General features: G+C 32.4%; 1 protein-coding gene across 1 annotated transcript in view; it reads right to left on the bottom strand.

Annotated features, from left to right (window-relative positions):
• The window catches only part of LOC143241089 (teneurin-m-like), a 262,242-nt gene that overhangs the window by 229,979 nt on the left and 5,899 nt on the right, over positions 1-26,364 (bottom strand). Inside the window, 1 exon segment of the mRNA XM_076484616.1 lies at positions 19,598-20,230. The gene's annotated coding sequence lies outside the window, so the exon portion shown is untranslated.

Here is a 26,364-nt window from a genome sequence, read left to right on the forward strand (position 1 = left end):
GCCCGCGACCCTCAGATTACGAGTTAAGCGCAATAACTTCCTGACCATTCCAAGCTAAACTAGAGGGAAAGAAACTAATCCACAGCACCCACCGCCTACTCTTAAACTACATTTTTCTCGCCGATTAATGAAATTTGGTTATCTTCTTCATAAAGCACTCATGACCCGAAAGTGTGGAGCATAATATTTTGTTATCTTTGAGATAAAGAAATACCAACAATGGATCTATAAATTCAGAGTACTATACTCAAAGTAGTGGGCCATTGTCAGGTTCCAAAACGTCAAAACAGTCTAAAAGATTTTTGTTATGAAACTAGCCTAATATTGACTTGATACAGCGTGGTTATCTTTCAGATTTAAACTGGACTTTATAGTTATACTTCAAACATTAAAACTCTCTGGAATTATAGCTCCCGATTTATTGTTTTGAAGGAGTGACGGATTGTATAATTGCTTTTTTATACATATCACGTATGTAACATCATACACAGAGAACAAAAGCATTAAAAAGTTGATTCAAGTGCAATATATATACATACCAGTAGTTTTTTTTAACTGGTTAACCATAATTCTCTTCTCATCGAAGAAAATGCCAAATCCTTAGATGGTGTAAATTAGTATATTCTAAGCGAAATGCCCAAGTTATGAGTGCATTTTATTTTGGAAGCACGCTCTTAGCCGTTAAGCCATGATTGTGGTTTGCTTCCAAAGTAAAACACTCGCGAGCAACAAGCGATGAAAAACGTATATTAATTTAATTATATATATCAGTTACTAGTTCTTGGTGTACCTCTCGTCATTTGTATGCTTGGTCTGTTTGTTAGCTTGATGTTTCATTGTTTGTGTCCTGTTTCTTCACCATAGTTTGGGGTCTAAGTGCATTATAAGAGTGACTGTCACATCCAACTAACTGGTCTGAGAAGATTATTCCTAGAATTGGTCTTCCTTCTAGTCTGTCAGTTTAAAGTTAAGGATGGCTTTGTAGATATAAACACTGTGCAGCTCTGCGCAAAACAAACATATCAGTTACAGAAAAAGTAAATTTACTCACAACATTTGATATTACGTAATTACAAGCTAAAATAATACAGCATTAGTTAAGCTTAGAATTTTTCGGTGGCACAGTGGTAAGCCTGACATCTTATAAACCTTAAAAGTTGGATTTCGTTTGGTGTCCTCGGTGGGCAGAGCACAGATAGTTTATCATATAGTTTTACGCTTACCAACAAATAAACAAACAAACTTAGCTTTAGATGGACAAATATTTGAAACACTGAGCCATAGACCACTGTAACTACTCTTTGTAATTGGTCTTGAGCGAAATAACTTTACGTGCAAATGTTTCACGACCATGCTCTGATGCTTGTTTCGAGTTCTCAAATTTTCACTAATTTCTAATAATTATATGGAATAATAGTTAGTTTTGCATTCTGTGTTTTTACTGTCTTAATATACCTTGGAAAACCTATAGGAGCATAAAATATTAAAATACTGTAGTCACCGTGATATGCTAATGCGCAAGTTGCAAAGTTTAATATAAAAAAGACGTTCGTCCTTTTGTGGACAATTAGGGACAAAAATTTAGCAATTGAAAAGCTGAAAAGCTCTAGTTGTATACTTAAAACAATAATAGATTATACAATTTTCTGGACATAAAATAATATGTTTTTACTTACTCAGGTGCAGTCACATACATTTTTGAACACGTCTTTTCAGTTAATTGACGTTCAGAATATAAATAGTCATGAACGTAGATTAACTTTGGACTGAAGTTATTTCCTACAACGATTATTTCATCGAATTTCTTCTTGTGAGTACCTGTGTTATCATGCCTATGGTATGGGGTTCTTGCCCGAGAAAAGATGCACAGAGGTATATACAAGTGAGTATGAATGAAATACTACTTTCTTCTGGAGTAATTAATATAGAATGATCTCTGACGAAGATAAATTGGCATGGCATGATGGTTAGGGCAGTCGATTTGTAATCTATGTTTACATGATTTAAACCTATCAGCAAACATTCTTGCAATTTCAATCAGTTGTAGGGGCGTTTTAATGTGATGAGCAGTCCCTTTATTTATTGATAAAGAGTACTTCAAGAGTTAACAGTAGGTAGCAGTGACTTACTGCCATTCCTTTAATCTATCACTTCAAAATTGTATTGATTAGCACAAACATCCCTCAAGTAGTTGTATGTAAAATGTAAAAAACAACCAAACCAGTCTGACGAAAGTAATCGAAGAATGTGTGATACCACAATATGACTTTGGTTTGATTTAATAAAATTTTCTTGTATAATCCAATCTGTGTTGTCTTCAGTAACTACAAGAGTAATTTCCTTTTTCTCTAATTTCATTCGTCAGGGATATAACATTAGAATTAAATAACTGGCAAGTATCCTGGTAAGGTTCGAGTGCATTAGTTTTAAAAAGAATTACTAGATATTTCTTCCTTTAAACAAGTACTGGAGTCTTTAATGTGCTATATATCTTTATTTTACTCTTTGTCAATGAAGTCTTCACGACTCTTCAGTTATTGTAATACTCTATACTTGTTAGATCTCAGTGAATTTAAATACCATCTGGAACAGATTTACTGTTATACATTTATTTTAATATATATGCTTGTTTCAATTAAATATATATTTGTAAATACATGTAAAGTATATTTTTAAATATATATTGCGCAAGTCCCGCCTGTTCTCCAAATTTGTAGAAAATTCTCGAACGTAAGAATCAACGATGTACGATGTGCGTATGTAAAATACTAGTGATTGCCAGTATTATTGCCAGATGAATTTTCAAGAATCTCGCTTATTGAGTATAAAAAAGTAGCTATTGTAATACGTGAGGAGATAGTTTTAATATTGTTGTTGATTTGTTACAATCAGTATACTATAAACCTCGGAAACTATAATTGTGATAAACGCTTATTAATCGGAAAAACTACAGATATTTGTCCAGAAACAGCTTGTGATGTTCAACTTCAGAGAATTAATTTCGCACGTTAATATATCTACGAGGAGATTAATTATTTTCGTTGGTAAAATACTTACGTATGCTCAGCGAAGCAACTAGCTAGTTTCCCTGTCAAGTAAATTGTACCTGTGTATCAACCTGTGAACCATCATTATAAGTTTCAGTTCCAGACCAGATAGAAGAGGCACTGTGTTCGCCCCCTTAGTGGCGCAGCGGTATGTCTGCGGACTCGCACCGCAAGAAACTGGGTCTCGATACCCGTGGTTTAGCTTTGTGCTTAATTCCAAGCAAACAAACAGTATTGTTTATACCTTTGTACAACTTTTGTATATAAATTATTATTTGTAATAGTCGTTATTATTATAAATCGTGTTGTTGTTTGTATATTTGTGTTAAGAAAGAAAACTGTGTGTATCATGTTGCCAAATATCATAAGTTTGATACATATTGACACTCAATTAACTACTGAATTAAAAATTAAAATTTCCGCCTATCTGAAATCGTAATACTTAATGTATGTAACATAATAAATCAAAGACCCGTCCGAGATAAATTACAATACGTAACACAACTAACCGTAGAAAGAAAATGTATCGATTTATTTCTAAATTAAAACAGAATTTATCTATTATTGAGTAGGATATTAGGCTAAGTTTTCTTCTAAAACTAAACACATCATTATTTTATTAAGAAATAAATAATGTTATTATTGGTTTTGTTAGTTATTATTAGTAAAGTGGTTTACTTGATTATATGTTTCTCACATGTCTTATAAATATAAGCAATCAGTCATTCATACCAGAATTTCAATCTGTTGAAAGGTATCAGCCCGAAAACAAAATCAGCGCAAGACGAGTTTCCATAAATAACACAGAACCTTGCGTTTCAAACCAAGACGTTCAAAATATCTAACTCATGAAAAGAATAACAAAAATATACTAGCAACACATACGTAAATTTTATGACAGATAAAATGTTGAAGATACGGTTTATATGAGCAAGATAGTACGAACTTTATTGAGAGTTCTGTTTTTTTTTTATGTTGCTTTTTAGTGTTTTCTCTTGTTTTAAAACCCTAAACTTAAGAACAATTTAAATACATAAACTTTCTTATTATGAAAATAATACTTAATTCAATAATTTTCTATACGTATTGTTTTACAAATTTACACTCTTCCGAACTCCAAAGAACAGAACGCATATTTTACTTTCCTTGTGGAAGTAACCCTATATATATATATAGTATTAAGATACTACACCAATTTTCATGATTTCTTTATCACAGGCTTACCATATCCTGCTGGTTAGAGCACTTGGTTCGCAATCTGCGGATCGCAGGTTTGTTTGTTCGTTTGAAGTTAAGCACAAAGCTACACAATGTGCTGTCTGCACTCTGCTCACCGCGGGTATCGAAACCCGGTTTCTATCATTGTAAACTACAACAATTCAGTTCTACTAAGAAACATGAAGGTCGCAGGACTTGAACTCCTTCACCTAACATGCTCGCCCTTTCAGCCTTAGAAACAAAGAGTGAATGCTAACAAGCTGATTTTCCTCCAGTCTATGATTTCAAAATTAAAATTAACTAGTGCTGATAGCCACACAAACAATCAAATCAATTTTTTTGGCTTCTTGATATCTGCAAAGTTCGTGCACGTATGTTATTCTGTATAATAATGTAAGTAGAATTATAATAAAGTAAGAGTAAAACTGGATGCATGTGTGAAAATTTCACGAATCCTACAGAAACGTTTGCGGAAATTTATAAAAACTGAATCATAAAAAAATAATCATCATATCGTAAATAGAGACAACACTAAGAGTTTTAGAAATTTATATTGTTGGATAAGTATGAACCAATGAACTGAATCTCTACCATCTCATAATTTATTACTGCAATAATGCGCAGTTGATTTATGTTATTTTTATATACACACTTCAAGAATTACAAGAACTTTCACTTGAGAAATGCCCTATATAGAAGTCACTGTAAACATATGTAATGTGTGAGATTCAAAATAGGTTCCCTATTCTCTCTCTTCAACATACAATCCCTCTTACTTTGTGATGTTTATACGTCATTACTGAAATATATACATATTTACACATATATATTAAATATAGCTTGATATTATAATTGTCAGGACATTCATGGCAATGTTCTACTATGTCCTCGTTTATAGCTTCTCGTAGCTTATGGAGATTTTATTTCCTAAAATCACTTTGAATGTGTTCTTAACCATCCTTAGAAATACAGAGTCAAAAGCGACATCTTCGTGAGCCATTTTATTCTATTTTTTTACGTATAGAGCTCAACTCAACTTTGTAGGGTTATTAAGGGTCAACTTCCACAGAAGGTCAAGGGTATATAAAGTACAACAGAGATAAAATCTCACGGGTTTTTAAGATGGATGATATTAAGACTGTACTGGTAAATTTGTACATGAAATTTAGTAAAACAAGGATATGAAAACTTATAGAGCTAAAATATTAGAGCAGGTTGATCAAATAAATATTGAAGAAATTTCTTAAAAGTACTTTACTGCTTAGGAGGATAAACTTGCCTTGCTTCTAGTCTAAAACTGAAGCTAAAAGACACTCCTAAGCTACAGTGTGACATTTCCAAATTGAAGGCTATCTGTAACACAAGGGCTTAAACAGCCAGGTCAGAGATTCTCAAGGTCCAACTAAAGCCGTCCCTATTTTAGAATTGTTGACCAGAGAAATAACTATCAGTTATCACCACCCACCGCCTATACAGCTACTCTTATCCGAAAAGGAAGATTTAGTATAACATATACAATGCGTCCACAACAAAGTGTATAGCGTGCTCAGTAACATGTAGTGAGCTCGAACCTCCAACTTTTCTGTTCATATCCAGACACACTAACCACTACATAACGTCCATTATTCATAAAACAATGTCCCACAATGAGACTGCAGTAAGTCTTTGGATTTACAACGCTAAAGTTTGAGGTTCGATACCCCCAGATAATCTAATGTGGGTAGTCTCTGAATCATACAAAAATCATAAAACAAGATATTATATTACACAGATGTACACGCTCAAACTAATATGAACACATTATGTTTAACCTGGTTATATAATACATACAAATATTTTATAGACACCGTCACTTTATAATCTCCCACATGTTGTCATGTTATTCATATGAAAAATATTTACGATTAAATTTGTATTTTTATTTTTATTATTACGGATACTATAATAATTGTAACATTGCGCATTTACCATTATTATTATTAGACATTTTAAAAATTCATTTGCTAAAACGTACACGTCGTGTAACACTTTCCTTACATGTATAATCAACTCAGACACATTATTTTGGAAACTCACCTACTGTAACAAGTTATAAAAGAGTTATTTCTTTCTCCATCGGCAACATAAATTCACACTTATTTCTTACTATAATCTTATTTTAATGATTGAAGAGGCGTATTCTAGTAGTAAAGAACTGATCGACCATGACTTGACAAAAGATAGTCATTCTAAAGTTTTCCAGTAAAATAAGATCCAACCATTAGAGGCAAAGGCCAGCGGAGAGGAAACTGTTCGCGTTTAATCAATAAGAAATCACTCAGTGAATAAGATATCGAGGCAATGGGTTCCAGCTGGTTTGGATGAAACGAACTTGTCAGACAAGTTTTTGTCGTTTAGTAAGACTCTGCACAAGTTAAAGCCAAAGCCATATTTAATATTTATCAGAACTATATTCCGAGTTTTATGATTTCATAATGCGCCCTCTTATTTAGAATTATACCAACTGCGATAATTATTTGACGAGTATCGATATCACACACACTTTATAATTATTATTTTATCAATATTATTTGCTCAGATACAAATAATATTACTAAAACGTATGTAATGGATTTATTTTAATATCTGCTCTTGCTTCAGTTTGATGAACGTAACGTATATTATTCGATGTATATCGCACAAGTCGCTCCTGATCTCTAAATTTATAAAAGATTCTAGAGACTAAGAATCAACAATATACGTCTTACGAAAGCACTAGCATGCCTTCGAATATGGTTGAATGTTTGAGAATCTCGCCTGATTGATATAAAAACTAGCCGAGAGACAGTAATAGCATATTGTTGGTCAGCTACAATCAGTAAATTACAAATCTCGGAAGCAATAATTGTGATTAACGCCTATTATTAAGAAAATTAAATAATTGAACCAGAAAGGTTTATAGATTTCGAACATTACAAACCGTTCAACTTCAGTGAATTAACTTCGGACGTTAGTACTTCTACAAAGACATTAAATATCTTCATCGGTAAAAAATCAGTTTACAAGAGACGTGAGACCAGCCAAGCTAGCTGTCTTAAACGATGTGTAACAATATCAACTTCAAATTAATTTGTTCGTCGTGGACCTGTTCTAGACCAGATAGAAGACTCAATATAGTTTGTAAAACTCTTGTATTTAAACCTATATTTTAATAGTTAGTTATCACCATTAGATTCCATCTTGGAACATAGGGCCGCAATCGCTTGCGGATTCTTAAACAAGTATTTAAGTGTCAGTGATGACGAGAAACCCAATTGTTGAGAAATTTATATGCAAAAACGGCTCGTTTGGGCTGAGAAAACACTTTACATAGAAGAGCGCTCTTCTATGTAAAGTGTTTTCTCAACAAAAAGTATTTAAGTGAGTAGGTTGTTAGCCCACTGCACCAAGCCGTCCCTAATTTAGCAGTGTAAGACTAGAGGGAAGGCAACTAGTCATCACCACACACCTCCAACTCTTGGGCTACTCTTTTACCAACGAATAGTGGGATTGACCGCACATTATAACGTCCCCTCTGCTGGGAGGGCGAGCATGTTTGGTGCGACGCGGGCACGAACCCGCGACCCTCGGATTACGAGTCGCACGCCTTACGCGCTAGGCCATGCCAGGCCATATTTTAATAACTATTTGTAGTAACTGTTATTATAAATTGTATTGTTGTTTGTATATTAAGATATATTTGTGTTAAGAAAAAAAAATGTGCCTATTAATCTTGTTGGAAAATATCATAAATGTGATAAAAATCGAAATTCAATTAATTTCTGAATTAAAATTAAAATTTTTGGGTGTTTGAAGTCGTAATACGTATCGTACATAACATAATCTCGCTCGAGATAAATTGTAACATGTAACACGTAAAAGTTAGAAAGTAACGCTATACAAATATAATAATTAGTAGATAAGTATATTCAATCCATAAATCTGTGATTGAATTATTGTGACTCAGTAATGTTCATAAAAGTAAAAATACGTTAGATCACTTAATCTCACATGTTGACAATAAACTGATTTCGTAAATATAACATAAATTGCACATTATAATTTGAAAAAGATTATCAAATATGCTAGTGGTTTAAAATATAATCGTTCTGTATGTATATATATTTCGCCCAAAGAATAGTTTTTAAACTGCTACAGATAGTCATTTGGACACAAGGTGTTATCAAAAAAGGACGACCTTTAAAAGGTGATGGTCGTTCAATGCAGTATTTTTGGTAGTTTTGTACTCAGACTCAGGTGTACTTATGAGTAAGGTGTTGAATAATAGGTCACCCAAATCTAAGCGAAACTACCAGTATTTTTGGTAGTTTTGTACTCAGACTCAGGTCTACTTATTAGTAAGGTGTTGAATAATAGGTCACCCAAATCTAAGCGAAACTGCATCTATTATAAAATATCCATTACCAAAGACCTAAGTGAGAAATCAGTAATATAGGCCAGCGCATCCACTCTACACAGAATGTTATATTCACGAACGTGATTTCGTAGGAAAATGGTTCAAAATCTGGGGACCATAGAACAATGGGAATCGAACCAATTAAATACACAATACTATCAGAATACTCAGCATCTCTAAATTCATTAGGTGTGTGAGTGGTCTCAATCAGGATACATAATTTTCCAAGGACCTTGTGCTAAGAATGTTTGAAAATCCTTGACGTAGATTAAATGAGGTCATATCAGTCTTTGTTAGCTTTAAATATTTAAAAAATAAAAGAGTGATGTAATGAAATTTTTAGCCTTTTTTATCAACCGTTTGGAATGTGGTAGAAAAATTTTACGACTCAAATTACTTTGCAGTTTTGTGTTAATGTCAGCATTACTTTCACATATAGACCTCTTTATTATTATAAAACATGCATTTATGTGCACCAAAAAAATTAATTTTGTTCAAGTAACCATGTTTATAGTTTCAGACTTTACAAATATATCAGAAAAGTTGGCAATAAATTAGCAAGCAGAAAAAAAAATTAACGCTTTCTTGCATACCTAAAATTAACGCTTTCTTACCTAAAATACGTTTTTATTAGCAGGTAGCAGATGCACGGCTCATTCAACAGTACACGTATTTTACCAGTTTGTATGAAGACATTATTAGCTATTTTAACTATCGATGTGTCACATGTGTTCATTTCAGCTGATACTGCACGCGTTGGTAATGATAGATGTGGTTTTGTTGGGTTGTTCTGCTTGTTTCATAATCAATATGCACAGCGTATTTTCTCAGTAATGTCTATTTTTTTTTCTGTCGTTTAAAAATCGGTTCAACATTAAGATATATTCTGTACATTGTACAAAGTTTCATCATATGTTCTGTACACTTCTCTTTCCAGCATAACAATTTAGATACACGTAGAATAAGGTGAAATATGCGTCTATTTGTGTCAATGCCTTTAGAGCATAGATTTCTACAATTATATACGTTGTACATGCATCTATGTTTATACTTCTTTCTTTAAGTTTATTAAGGTAACATATATCCTTTACATAGTGTTATCTGGGTTTTGGCTCTTCTATTAGAAAAACATCTTGATACTATGCTCTTTGCATGAAAATATATTGAAATAGGTACAAAGACCATTCAGACATTTGTTGTGTAATATTACCATTGGGGCTAATTTGCACATTATACAATAAAGAAATACAAAAGAAATGTCTTATGTTCCTGACAACTTCTACAAACATGGCTGAATGCTCCCAAAAATGGGTTCAGACATTGATGGAATGTAAAGAATTAGCCTGAGCTAAGGAAAACTCTGAAAATTAAATGAAGGTCAAATTATGGCACTAATAAGTATGCCGTAAGTATGACATGTTACCCTAACTCGTTAACGGTTATTTAATAAAAACTAAGCCACTTATCGTCTTTTTCATAGTATACACTAATAATACATATTTATGGCAGTTGTGAAGCCCATAACATCAACAGATCTGAAGCTATAAATTAAAAACCACCAAGAGAACGTCAATTTTCATATTTTGAAAAAAAAAACAAATGTGTTTAAAAGCGTTTAAATAGAACAAAATTTATTTTTCATACTTTTTAAGTTATTTTAGATGAGAGTGTTTTACACTGAGCATAGAAAGTAAATGGATTAAGAAATAAAAATATGTAAAAATATGTTGTAATTTGTTTTGACATTTAAGGGATATATTGTACCTTAAATCTTCATTCCAAATAATTTGCCAATCATATCCTTGTTTTCACAAGTTTCCAAAAATAAGTATTTAAATGGTTTAGAGAAGTTAATATCTTAACATTTTTATTTATTATTATAATATATCTTAACATTAATAAGATTAAAGATGTATTTCACCCAAATATAAAAATTTAGTAAATAATTACAAATTTCTATATAGCTAGTGAATAACCTAGTAGTAAGTGCTCTGAATCGTATATTTTCGCATCTGTTATAAGAGGTGTCACTCCCTATATGACAATTAGGTAATAAGTATGTCTTGTACGACCTCCTTGGGTCTAAGAGCTTACAATGCTAAAAATCTGGTTTGTAGCTTGTGTGAGGCATAACACACAAATCTGAATTCGAGTTTTGTGCTTAATTAGAACTAAACAAAAGTGTATTTTACATTATATTTTTGTCAGCCTCTTAGAGAATGTTTAAATATTTTTTATTTCTTTTTTTTCACTACAAACATCACGATAATCGTAGTATAGAATATAATTCAACGCATTGTTTGCTTCCTTCCAATCCGGTTAGACTTTAGATTCATTAATAACTACTGACTATACATTTCCTTATGGGTTGGACCAAAAGTGATTCAATGGTTAGCATACCAGATTATTGACTTGCATGACACGCGTCCCGCTACCTCAAAATAAATTAAAAATCGCGCTCTGTATTTGATGTTCGTAGATGCGATATAAGGGTAATAGTCAAATCTCGTTAATCATCAGACAACAGTAATCTAAGCATTGGCAATTCACATTTTTTGGTCAGAGAATAGTAATCTATGAGCAAACTTTGGATAATGTTGACTTCCTTTAATCCTGTCGATTGAATATTAAGGACGACTTGTTCAGATAGTCCTTCAGTGCCTTTTGCTAACTTTAAAAACAAGATTTCAAAATATTAAAATGTATAAGTGTGCGCACACGTATTTATTTATTTTATTTACATATTGTCCGCTCTCCAATAACAAAGAGGTATGTCTGTGGACTCACACCGCTAGAAACCGGGTTTCGATATCGTGGAGGTCAGAGCGCAGATAGCCCATTGTATAGCTTCGTGGGTATTTGTACACAAATACACGTTTTTCTTTATGAATGGAAACTACATTACACTTTATTCAAAACATACACAGAGGTAAAAAACGTTCTTTAACTTACGTACACTACTCAGCAAGGATTATTTAAATTTGTATGGTTTTAGGTTTGTTTTGCACGCTTTTTGCAAATAATTACATTAATCCTACCACAGTTTGAAAGTTTATTCACCATTGGTTCATTATTTAATAAGTCTTCATGAGAAATGATAAAATATTCTGCAAAATAAAATGGTAATTTCAAATTATTAGAAAACATGTTTACTGTTGGTGGTGTTATTGGTGTTGTTGTTTTTTTTAATTTCGTGCAAACTGCACGAGGGCTATCAGCACTATTCGGACCCTAATTTAGCAGTATGAGACTAGAGTGAAGACAGGTAGTCATCATCACCCACTGCCAACTCTTGGGCTACTCTTTTACCAACAAATATTAGGATTAACCGTCACATTATAACGCTCTCACGACTGAGGGGCAAGCATATTTGTGTGACGGGGATTCAAACCCGTAATACTAGGATTACGAGTCAAGCGCTTAAACCACATAATCATGTCAGGCTTTTACTGTTGAGATAATTCTGAATTTGTAATTGTCTATTGTTGTTGCTGTTTTTGTTTTTGTTTTATTGATATTGGCTTATCTAGGAGTTTGAAAACTGTTAGAAACCAATTCAGTCACCACACTGATATAAGACAGCAGCACCCAAACAAATCATAGGGAGGGAGTACCACAATCTGTGGTCAGCAGATGGTGGCTCAGATACTAGGCTATAGGAGAATACAACGTAGCTGTTATAATCCACATCAATAGTAATATTTGTGATGATCAAGTTTCGTCAATACTGAACACATCAGAACCTCATTATATCGATGGTATGAAACTTGGTGAATTGTTAAGACTTTTGTTCATTTTGCCAAAACATTTCATGAGAGTTCGTTTGAGAATTATACTTTATTACAAGCTAACCGCTATAATAACATAACATTCATAAAATAAAGAGCAACTTCAAAGCACAAGAGAGTATCACAACTATGTTATTTCGTGTCGAATAATTGATTTCACTTTGAAATTTCCATCTACACAATCTAGAATACTGAGAATAAAAATTAAACTACCAAGGATTAAACTAAGTTTTAAATGTCATTACGTCAGACGTTGGCTAAGTAGTAAGATAGAGGGCTTGGAACACTAAAATCTAGGGTTTAATCCCCGTGGTCGGCTCAAAACTAAAACTATAAACCCTGATGAATAGATGAATAAGTACTAAGCTTCATCCATATTCAATTATTATGATATCACTCATTATATGATTGACAATCCTTAATACATTGTTCTATCTTTGATTTTCATAGCTTGAAAGGTCATTATTTCAAAGCTTAGTTTGAAATGTTTCTTTGGGTGTTTTTTTTACGTTTCTTTCTTTAAAATTACATAGTAATTAGACAATACTTTGATGCATGTTCTGAAACCGAAATAATAACAATAACAAAATAGCAAATAAAACTAAGTTAACAATGAGATAGTAATTACATATAATCAGAACGTCATTTTTTTGCTGCCTTAATTAAAGTAAGTGTTTCTTTATTTGATAAAACTGTACTGTAAAACTCAACTATAAGTACGCTGTATGTATATTTCTTTAACGTATTTGAGGTGCTAAATGGAACATACAAAGTGTAGCCATCTTCATTTCTTTAAATGATGTTTCACAACTCGTTAACCAAGAACGACAGTCGCGAATTATAATATATTAATTAGTATGTTATTAATGCTATATATACCTTACCTACGTTTATAGATAAAATTAAATAGAATTAGAAAATAAAATATTCTATGATGTCTACTAGCTTCAGAAGTTCGTACCTAGAAGTTAATAATATGTAATATAGTTACATAACTGTTTATGATTTTCAAAAGTATCTCACAGGAACAAACTTATTTAATATCCGTATAAAAATCAAGAAATAGTATATACCAAAAGTATATTAAGAGTGCCTTAGAATATATAATAAAAGTATCGTAAAACAATTAGGTATACTTGATAAAATGAATTCATAAAGGAAAAGCTGCTGAAGGGTATTTTGTAAGAGACGATTTTCGCTACACCTTCGTAGATTTTTTTTAGGTACATAATTTTCATAGGCTCTGTTATATTGCTATTTTTGAGATTTTTGGTGGAGAATTCGTGTGTAATATTGTCTTGGTTTGTTCTTGGAATTAGTTCCTAAGCGATTTTGTTGGTTTAAACATATAAGTTAGAAATTCAGTTTCTTTAATTTATAAATTACTCTAAGTATCATGAAACCATCTTTCGTGGAACTATATGGCATTACGAAGCATCTAGAAATTTGAGTTTACTTCAAAACTGAAAGCTTGTAAAGTGAAATTAGCCCAACGACCTGCAGTCGATATTTTTTGGCTTAGCAACGTGTATAAATAATTATATTAATGAAGAAAGTAGAACTACATGACACACACAAAATAATTCACATCTATGCAGTGTCACTTGATCAACTTCCCAAACATGTCTAATAAACATTAAGTATGTAAGATTGCACCATGTAAGAACTTTCAACCAACCACACTAATATATCACTTAAGCTATATTATTCACAAACATAGGATGTATTCACTTTTTTCAGCATATCTTTATGTGTCTTTTTTGTAATATATCTCATAATGTTGAGAATAAAATCAGTTATGCCTATTTTTAACGTTGAGATACAGGGATATCTAGCAAATATTTAATATTATGTAAGTATTTGGTATCAAGAAAGAGTCATGTAACGTCTATAAGTAGCTGCGGAAAGTATGTTCGGAACATCAGACGTCATTCTGTCCCTTATTTAATTCTTCTGATTTTAATATGTATTCGTTACATACAGAGAAGCAACACTTTGTGGGTGTTGTTCCTACACTTGTCTACCTTCAGGGAGAGCCCGGCATGGCCAGGTGGTTAAAGCACTCAACTCATAATCTGAGGGTCGCGGGTTCGAATCCCCGTCACATCAAACATCCTTGCTCTTTCAGCCGCGGGGGCGTTACAATGTTACAATCAATCCCACTATTTGTCGGTAAAAGAGTAGCTCAAGAGTTGGTAGTGGGTGGTGATAATTAGCTTCCTTCCTTCTAGTCTTACACTACTAAATTAGGGACGGCTAACGCAGATAGTCCTCGTGTAGCTTTGCGCAAAATTAAAAAACAAAACAAAACCTTCAGGGCTACAACTTTTGCAACTTTCACAATTTTTACCTTTATTATTTTGTTTTACTCGCGCGATGCTGATGCATGCATACCAAACAATTATTTTACAAATACTAACCTAATTAAAAATTCGCCTACCTTATTTTGTCAGCAGTAATGATAAAAGTTATAAGTTACGATTTTAAGATGTATCTTGTTTATACAAATTAATTTAAAATTCATGTTCTAATCAGAGAAATAATCAATGTGTTTTATGTTTGTTGATGATAGGCTCCAAATGTTACCGTCGTTTCTCCTCTGCGAAAGTCTAATTAATAATTATTTTCTGACAGTTTAGCAGACAAATATTGAAAAGTACAGACGATCAGCTTGCATTGATAAGTCGTACATTTGCATATCGTGTACATTATTTACAAGTACTGTTTAAGGTTATTTATTCTAAGATAAATTACATAGTCAGTTTTTAAATATATTACAAATACAGAAGTATCCTTCATCCGCATATTACTGTTCCCATAGTTACAAATCTGTAATGATTATTAATCCACGTGCACCAGGTGACAAAACTCTTAAAAGCATCGTTTTAATATAGGATCAGAGATAAGATTCCAATTAGCTCATATCTATTTCTGACTGAAGAAACATATTGTTTCTGTAAAAGTGCCATATTTTCCTATTTTACACATAGCACTTTTCTTTTCCTGTGTAAGTTATTAGTTGTTCGTTAATATTTATTTCTCACGCAGAATCTAAAATACTGAAACTCGAACTAATAAAAGGTGGTTGTTGTAGAATAAATTTTAAAGTGAAAGAACGATGAATGTCAGAACATATGTCTGCTGCAGCCGATTATAAAATACTAGGAGTGTCTGATTCGCGAGGTAAAAAAAAAAGCACTCGACATTTTTCGTACAAAGTCACTAACCTTCAAAGCATCTTTTTAGGAGCATATTAAACGTTAAACTATTTATAAAGATGAAAAAAACAAACATTAAACGTTTCTAGAGCGTAAAATAATGTATAAAATGCCAGAAAAACTTGTCAGACATAAAATGTTTTCATAACGTAACAGAAGATTGATTAAGAATCTCGATATCTTTATGTCTTACAAAGTTTTGTTGGTTTCTAACGCAATGCTACACAAAGAGGTATTTATGATTTAACAACTGCGCGAAATCAAATCTTAAAAGATATCAAAGTCATAGTATTTTTGTAAGAGGAAAGTAATTGGTGAATACCAAGACATGTCTATACAGAAGGACAACACAGTAAAGCGTGTGAAAGCCTTACTACAGTAATAATTCTTTATAAATTTGACACAATTCGCGTTAGTTTTTTTTAACAAATGAAGATGTGTATCACGTGTTGTATGTTTCAAATATCTTACCTGATTATCAGGAATTCTGAGCAACATATCATACATCACGTAGATTTTATGAAAAAGGTAAAGAAAATAAACAATTCCAGATTACTAATAAATCAGTTAGTGAACAATGGCAAAAGTAAACGAAATACGTTACTTGAGCCCAGACCTCAAATAAACTCCGAAGAATATTAGACTTTAAATATCAGTAGAGTTTAGCGTTGGTCAATCAGGTTGGAAAGCGTATTATGAAGTAAAAATAAAAAATATAGATGTAACATGTGTCTGACACAGTAACGAGATAAAACATAAATCACTTTCACCACGTTACTTCTTACTGATTTGGCTTGAATTTCGCGCAAAGCTACATGAGGGCTATCTGTGCCAGCCGTCCCTAATTTAACAGCCTAAAGCTAGAGGGAAGGCAGTTAGTCATCACCACCCACTGTCAACTCTTAGAATACTTTTTTACCAACGAACAGTGGGATTGGTCGTAACATTATAACGCCCCAACGGCTCAGAGGGCAAGCATGTTTGTTGTGATGGAGATTCGAACCTGCAACACTCAGATTACGAGTCAAGCGCCTTAACCACCTGGCCATGCAGGGCCGAGGTTATGGACGATGGTCAGTAATTCATAATAAAGGACCATGGCAGATAGTAACTTTCTATAGATTCAATAATGCATTGTATTTTTCTTTTAACTTGAAAATGGTGTGCACATTAAAAAAAATTATATAGAATATTCATATTGCTCAGGGTCAAGTGCTATAATCACTTGGATATGCCGGTCCTACTCTTTACTGACCTTTGTCGTTCCACAACAAACAAGATATTGTTTAAATGCTATTACACATTTTAAAATTTACAACATATAATACAACCTATCCATTTTTGTGTATAAAATCATAAAGTATTAAATATATTGTGACTTATAACGTCATCCAAGTTATGGTTAATATACTTTTGAAAGAAGACACCGCATAATGGCTTATACTGCAATGACTCGAACATTTCCGTTTACAAAATCAAATGGCAGGCCACTTTATTAAAGTCAGATTTTAGTTTCGTAGTCGTGAAAACATATTCGTATACGTTAGCTGAGAATAATATTTTACATCGTATACATTAGCTAAGCATAACATCTTGCTTTTTATACATTAACTAAGCATAAAATATTAGCATAACATATACATAAACTAAGCATAACGTCTTAGCATAACATATACATTAACTAAATATAAAATATTACCACTGCACTTATACTTTAGTTAAATATAAAATATTACCACTGCATTTATACATTAACTAAGTATAACATCTTACATCTTATACATTAGCTAAGCATAACATATTACCACTTATACATTAGCTAAGCATAACATATTACCACTTATACATTAGTTAAGCATAACATATTACCACTTATGCATTAACTAAGCATAACATATTACCACTTATACATTATCTAAATATAACACATTACCACTTATACATTAATTAAGTATAATATCTTACATCTTATACATTAACTAAGCCTAACATATTACCACTTATACATTAATTAAGTATAACATCTTACATATTATACATTAAGTAAGCATAACATATTACCACTTATACATTAACTAAGTGTAACATCTTACATCTTATGCTTTATCAACTAAATTTAAGTTGTAATGCTTGAAAGTTGTTTTTGTTTATTATTAAGCACAAAAATACACAAAGGGTTACATGTGCTCTGTCCACAACGGGTTTCAAAACTAGATTTCTAAATTTTCTAGATTTTAGCGGTGTGAGTTCGCAGACATACCGCTGTGCCAAGGAAGGGCCTTCTTTACATTAGTGAACACTGATGTTAATTCAATTTAATTTAATCATAAATTATCTAATAAATATTCTATGTCTTTTAAAAATAAAACAGACAGATCCTAAAATGTGGTTGAGAAATATAGAATAACAATTTATAAGTAGTACATTTTGAAAAGATAGGGCTTAGCATGACCTGATGGTTAAGGCACTTGACTCGCAATTAGAGAGTTGCGGGTTCAGAGCCACTTTCAGCTGTAGGAGTGTTGTAGGATGTTGAAGCTCGCTTGTCGCTGATAAAGAGTAGTCCAAAAGTTGGAGTGAGTGATGTTGACTAGCTACTTTCCATCTACTTCATCATTTCTAAATTAGAGACAGCTAGTGCAGATAGTCCTCGAGTAGCTTTAAGTGAAATTAAACAAAACAAGCGTACTGAAAAGATTTCTAGTTAATTTCAATAGGTATGTGACAGAGCTATGCATCAGTAGCATACGTGTAAAGAGATGTTACTGTAGCTTATCTCTTATTGTTCATCTGATCCCATGTACTTGTTGCATACTGAAGAGAATTCAGTTAGTCAGAATAGCTTACCTTTATACAGCAAGACGCAACTAAATATAACTATCTATAACTTTTCGCTGTTGTTTCTATGAATACTGTGAAAAACTATGCGGGCAGTGAAAGCAAGTGTAGTGTCTTTACAAGATCTACACTCATATAACTAAAATATAGATAACGTAGTTATTATAACCTAACGTAAATACTTAACGTTTATTTTAATCGTAACTTAGTTACTTAATAAATAGCCTTTTTATTTTCAACTACAAATGTTGTTAGCGCATAAGCTTGATGGATCATAACATTAAAAATCGTGTAAAACACAGATAGTCCATCGTGTAGATTTATGCTTAACAATGAACTATAAATCAGTTGAGTCCAGACAAATGTTTAAATGATTTTAAATATTTGTTACTAAACAGATTTCACTAGCAATCTGTAAAACTGACAGATACTAGTGGAGAAACGTTAAAACATTAACCGTGCCTGAGATGTTCATTTTCTTCAGGGCTTCGTAATGATACTCACACACGTATACAAACAAAATAGTAATAAAAATAACTACTCTTTTACAAACTTTATTTTAGAACTCGAAAAGAAATCCATTTGCCAAAAGCATTATTATAAATAAAATATTAATAATTTAGTCATTTGTTTTATTTTTTTATGTTCGCCTGTTTTGTCCGCTCTGAAGTTAACTGAAAAACAATTTTGATCAACATTTTATAAAAAAAATGAAAAGAAAATAACTTTCTTGTTGTTATTAATGTTATCATTTTATAAATCTTTAAAATAACAATTTCACAGTCTCATAACTTCAGAATTTGAATCAAAAAAACTAATTATTGTTTAAGAAAATATTATTTCTCATACGCAAACATGAATATTTAAAACCGTTATTCTTATAAAATGACAAATTGTTTTGTCTAACATAAACAGTTCCACAAGTGCACCAGAACACCAGATTTAGTTATTCCTTCCAGTAAATGCAAGTAACATTGGAATGGTTGTCTCTTTGTATTTCAACAGCAATTGAATAAGCGTTCTTAAAATAAAAAGTGAATAAAAAAAAGTTACCTTTCACGTCAATTTAAAATGTACCATGGATGTTCTTCAATACAGATATTTCACAACAGTCATTCACAACTAGGTAATATCTATATGGTAGCTCTCTTGTTTGTCCTCTGTTTTCTTAATATTCGAGTTCTCTCTCTTTCTACTGGTAAATTACAGCTGCTAAGGATCAGTCACTAAGTTTTTTTCTTGTCATTACTCTAGTAGAATGTGGTTAATGCAAAGCTCTGATATATATATTTCGCTGTGGCTCTTCTATTTATGTCACCAAGACCCTGATACTAGATAAAGAGGGGGGAAAACCGTACCCAGGTGCAGACACAGTTGATGACTGGTAACAAAGATACGGTAACCCGTGGAAATATTCTCAGAACTCAGGTTCAATGTCTTGTTTGTACAAGGATGACTTAGTTACCACAGGGCCAGACTTTCAAAGATAAGAAGCCTGAATCAGAGCTCGAATCAACGTACAACCTAACATCAAACGTAAGAACTGAAACTAAACAGTACAGCTGTGGGAAACGAGTAGCGATCGTGACACTTCTGTTGCGCCCTCATACGTCGAGCTGTGTTGTATGCCAAGTTGATCCAGCAACGTAGTGTTTCTGAAGGTTGGAAAAGACTAGTGGCTGAGACCTGAAATGTTCGTAAATATGTCTTTGTATATAAAATAAAGTTCTTATCGCAAAGTTATTTTTACTTATTTTATTTAATAACGTTAACTACTCTAAAATCATAGTTTACCAAAAATAAAATTGTTGTCTGATAAATGCCTCTACATATGTAGATATCTCAAAAGTATTAGCTCTGTGAGTAGAAACATATATATCATTATTACTCTACGCTTTGCAGTATGTCTTTATTCCATTGATTATCAGGAATCAGCCTAACGTAGTGAAATATTTATAACTCTCCTGTTATAGTAACAGAATTTACTAGGTAATTTTAGTCTCGTAAGATTTGCAATTAATTCGCATCGTGTGTTTTTTGTGAATTTATTTATCCATGAGCTGTTTCTGCAGTTTTAGAGCTATCAGAACCATACATGGTCATCGGTCTCAGTGTCTTTAGCTATAAGGCATATTCCCCTATCCATATTTATTTAAGGAGTCAAGAGGGGTAAAACACGCATGGAAACTCATCCATGCATGATAGGATCTACGAGTGGGTTTGTAGGGTCGCTGAACTCGCATCTGGTACCGAATTTTAGGTTCCTGCTGCACTTTATGGATCCCGGAAGCGCCATCTTGCTGCACTATATGGGTCCTGGGAGCGCCATTCTGCTGCACTCTATGGATCCCGGGAGCGCCAGTTATGAAATTGTATTATTAGTGCTACTCACAAATTAGTAGGATCAAATTCGGCTAACGTGCCCAGGTACTACGGGTAAGTGTCCTAACGACGCACTGTTTTTCGGGCACCGATCCCTCTAGGATGACCGTAGAAATAACTAGACTCAATGGAAGTGTTTGATCAATGCACTAAGATCTCTGTGAATCATGAAGGATTGTTTGAACCCCAAAGAGAAGCGTAGACATTTTGTACTATTCAAGTCAGTTAAAACAGTTGATCTTAGATAATATGTCAGTTAGAATAAAAGGTTTTCATTCACACAGTGTGTAAATATTTAATTTTCCCTTATAAATGGAAAATATATGTGTATATTTCAATATGTATTTCACTATATGTATACATATATATATATATATATGTATATATATAGCTCTAATACTATCAGTTATACTAATTATCAATAGGAAATTAGATCAGCACTCTAAAAAAAACAGAGATTACTATTAAACAAACAGTACAACGAGACTAAAACCAAACAATTATTTTCTATTACGAGTCCTAGTTGTCAACACTATGTCATATCCTGTAATTTCTGTAGTCACAACACCCAAAGGTAATGGAGACTTTCCATATATATCAGACAAAATCCAGAGGCTGGTGTTGCACTATTCGGCAGCTGTTGAAAATTAAATACCTATCATAAGTTTTTGTTTGTTTGTTTTCCTGTTGAAAATCATTTAAAGGTTTCGAGTGGAATGCAAACATCAACAACATCTCAACTCCTACTGCCTTCCTTTCGTTGTCTGCAGCCACTTGTCTAAAGGCAGGTAACTTTAATACTCAGACGTAATCTTAAAATAGGAACAAATCTGCCGTTAAAATTCTGCAAGGTAACTCAACTACCCTCCACTCTTTAATCTACGAAATGATGTTAAACAGAACTAAACATCATACCTTAATGTTAAACAGAACTAAACATCATACCTTAATAGTTCTTAAACTCTCATCTTCCGCCCTTTTTCTTGAAGGTTTATTTAAATACAAGCAAGGCAAGATGAGACAAACCCAGCTGCCTAAAATTATTATTTCTGACTCACTGCACCTAACAAAAGTTTAAAACTTCTTAAGCTTCCATAAGGAAGGTTCAATAATCGAGAATTTACTTTTTGAAATAATTTAACGTTTATTATAAAAAAAATTATGTCAGTCCTTATATCCATTAGCTTTCAATTTATTTATGAATAGCTTAAAACTAAACTCCCTATCTCTTCCATTTATACTTGAACACATCTTTAAGAAAAAAAAAGCGGATGCTTGTAACTATTAAGATAGAATTATTAGTTCTGTTTGACATCATTTCGTAAATAAAAGTGTGAAGGTTGAGAGTTTTAGCGTGTAGAATTTTTAGGTCGGTTTTACATCTACTTTAAGGTTATATCTGAGTATTAAGATTAGCTGCCTTCCAACAGCTTGCTTGTTTAATAAGCGTTTAGACGTTGTGTGGTGTAAGCATTCGGCTCCTAAACTTAACTGATTTTCAATCGCTGCTGACAAGGTTAGTTAACATCAACTTCTGGATGTATTCTGATAGATTGATTTGTGTGCTATGACTTCAAACATGATTCTTTATGCCTTAATCTTGTAAATGTTTAATTTTAGTTCTATTGCAATGTTTGTTATATATATACACACACACACACACGTATATATATAGGTATAAGACAGAAATGACGAACAATAATTAGAATATTTTATTTTCTACACTTCATAACTACCTACAAACCTTAGAATGAGGAAATAACCCACAGATGCTTTGTTGGTACCATTATATTTCAACTAACAATTATAGCATTATATTATGTTGTTAATACAAGTACTTGATCTTAAAACGAAAAGTTCAATATTCATTTTAGGTAATGTGTGTCAGAAGAGCAGGAAATGTTATTTCATTTCGTCAAACTTATGTCTCCTCATTGAATATTTGATAAAAGATAATTGAAAGAAAAACGTGAAATAGTGATTAACCTAATTTAGGTGATCAAGCTAGTTTTACAAATTAAATAAACGACATAAATTAGAATAACCTGATGAATTATTAAACAGGTTTCTTTGTTAATTTCTATATTGCAGCCTTTGACGTCTTCCATCGTTCTTTCCATATTGACTATATATTTTAATACCTTTACCTGACAACACGCTTGGTTTTTATATCTTCAAATGTAATATTGTTTATTTATTCAGTGTAAGTACCACAAATGTTACTTGAAGAAAATAAGGTTAAATAACTTCTACTCAAGTATTACATATTCATTCACCCACAATTGTCTAGCTATTTCACAAGTTAACTATAATTTTATGTAGAAACTGAAAATAACTTAAATTGTAAGTATCACTAACTACCTGTACTGTTATCAACAGAATAACATAAGGCTTAGTTAAGACTAAAATGAAAAACAATCAGAAAAACATTGCTTTACATGTTTCGAAGCGTTTCGTTATTTGCAACAAGGTATCATTATAACTTCCAAGTCAGGGAGAAAGATGCATTTATTTCCTATAATCTTAATTCAAAATACAAATGTTCCTCAGTTTTGCTTTCTGGCAAGGCGTTCCAGATTTTAACAATACAAATAAAACTTGAACATAATTTTAATTCCAAATAAATTATAGCAATTACAATCTATTAAAATGTTATTGTCAAAAATCAAAACATAAGACGTGCATTCAAAGCTAATTATCATAATTACTAACTTAATTTGGTTAACTGTTAGAGTAAACAATTCACTTTCAATGTGTAACTAGTCATGAATGTCATAGCTGTTTATCATAGCTAACGATTTCTACATTTGTCAGTAGCATTATGTAAAATTATTGCATCACAAAATAAAATGTATTAAAACTGTCCTTTAAAATACATTTAAAATTCAATATTTTCAGACTTTAATTATTATTTACTATTTTGTTTTTCATTATAAAGTAAAATAAAATATGTATCTAATTTGGGATAAAGTGTTCCAAACATTTTTAGTAAATGCAATGAACTTTCTCTTAGAAACTCTAGTTAAAAGGAATTTACTAATCGTAGATACTGATTGCTTACTAAAAGTTAAGCAATTATTTGATACGATGATGTCGTGTTTCCACTGGCTTTAACAATAATTATCGTTTGTTTTCCCCTTTCTCGAATAGTACTGTGTAGAGTGAACCATTTTTGACTTCATTCCATTACCTGTTATCACTTCTATCTTCCTATATCATATAAACGAGTTTTGGATGTACCTTCATACTTCCTCTGCTTACATATGACTGTTGTTGTCATATTAGTTACTGCGTTCATATATCTTCATCACTGATGTCATTAATGATATAGTAGTCCAACTAGCTTGTTAATTTCTGTTGGCACAGAAGACCCAACTTGCTGATCTCTTACAGTTTCATAGTTGGTTCATTGATTTTGGATGTTGTATCTATCTTGGAAGTGACAGAGCGTGTCTGAAGCAGTTTTGACTCTGCTTTGAAGATTAGTCCCAACTTTTATTTCTTCCCTAAAAATGAGGTTTCTATCCTTTAGTTTCGTGGTCTTATCTCTTTCTCTTTGGCAGTGTGGTTTGTTTTGTTTGTCTATATTCTTGCTGCCATTAGTTTCCTCAGATATGCAAGCAAAAGGCTGAATCTCACTTAAGTTTTCTTTCTTGATTTATCTTTAGCATTTGTCTAATCAATAAAACGTTTATCTGATTTTGATCACGTAGAAACTTAATCCTAATTAACTCTACTATGCTTAATTGGGTCACATAATTTTTAAAAAAGTCACACTATCGTGTGGAAGAAGAAGGACATATGACAAAAAAATTAATTCGTGCTTGCTTATTCTTGAATGTTGTCAATGTTGTTGACTAGCTGCCTTCACCTTGTCTAAGATCTCAAAACTACTGATGGTCAAATAACGTTTGTATGAGTCTATGCAAAACTCTTAAAACAGACAAATGGACGAAAGTATTGAAGAATTTTTAAGGTATGAAAGAAAATCTGGTGTTTGCAATTAAATAAATTTGCAAGAATTGAGCATAACTTGGCAAGTGCAGAAAATTGAAAAACAAATAATTCAGTTTCTTCAACTAATTAATTAACATATGCAAAAACCAAAATCGAACGTGCAATGAGTACTGCTATTTAAATATTTCATTCTTACGTTCTTACTTATAAAAACAAAATACATTATTTCATCAGCTAGACAGCCACCAAAGTAAATCCAACGATACCCCAAAGACTCGATCATCTTAGAAGATTTATATTAGTCCAAAATACGTTTACCATGCAACAATGCAAAATAATGTTTACAATAGTCAAAATCAATAAAACGCATTCCTATCAACAACTGTCAATGAAAGAAGCACGAAATAAAGAATTGTGTGAACCTTTTTTACGTGTTAATAATACAAATAATCATTTTCTAGATTTTTGTATTAGCAATACAAAATCATTTTAAGAATAACATTATAGTATTAGATTTTACGAATTTTATCTATATAAATGTAATAATACTGTCTGTTGTATTTCCACGTAACTACTTTGAAGGGTACGAGTGGATCTTCACTAAAACTGGTATGGAGGTTTTATAGGTCTATACAGGTTTTGTATTTTTTATGGGCATTTTCGCTTGTTTTTACAATTACATATAAGAGAAGCAACTTTTCATGTTCTAAAAGAACCTTTCATTGATCATAAATTTACATAACTTCTGATTAAAGGTCAAGTACTCCGGTAGTTTTTAATACAATTGATAATAATATATGTACGAGGTCTGTTAAAAAAATACGTGGACTGTTTGAAGTGCGCGGCTCCAGTTGGTTCCAGAAGAATCCGCTTGGTGTCGCTAGGTTTGCACAAATCAGCTGATTACGACGCCATTTCCTGATTGCAGATATCTTCATTTGTGTATTAGCTACGCGGTTTTAAGTGAAGTGCGATTTTTTCGTTTGGCGGATTTCAGAATGAACGGCCTGAAGGAGCAACGACTTGCTGTGAAATTTTGTGTTAAACTTGGAAAATCTGCGACTGAAACTTTTGCTATGCTTAACACAGCTTACGGTGATGTTGCCATGAAGCGGACGGCATGTTTCAAGTGGCATGAACATTTTAAGGATGGTCAACAGTTCATTGAAGATGATGAGCGTCCTGGATGTCCTTCCACGTCAACTGACGACCCACACGTCGACAAAATCAACACCCTGTTGCGGGCAAATCGACGTCTGACTGTCAGGGAGCTTGCTGAAGAGTGTGGGATATCAGTTGGATCTTGTTACGAGATTTTGACCGAAAAATTGAAAATTCACCACGTTGCTGCGAAATTTGTGCCTCAGAACTCGTGAGTTTTTGGCCAAACACTCGATCACTGTTCTTCCCCACCCCCCACCCCTACTCACCTGACCTTGCTCCTTGCGATTTTTTCTTGTTCCTCAAAATCAAAAGACCCT

This window comes from Tachypleus tridentatus, chromosome 13 (assembly GCF_004210375.1).
Source record: "Tachypleus tridentatus isolate NWPU-2018 chromosome 13, ASM421037v1, whole genome shotgun sequence".
In the NCBI taxonomy this organism is placed as follows: domain Eukaryota; kingdom Metazoa; phylum Arthropoda; class Merostomata; order Xiphosura; family Limulidae; genus Tachypleus; species Tachypleus tridentatus.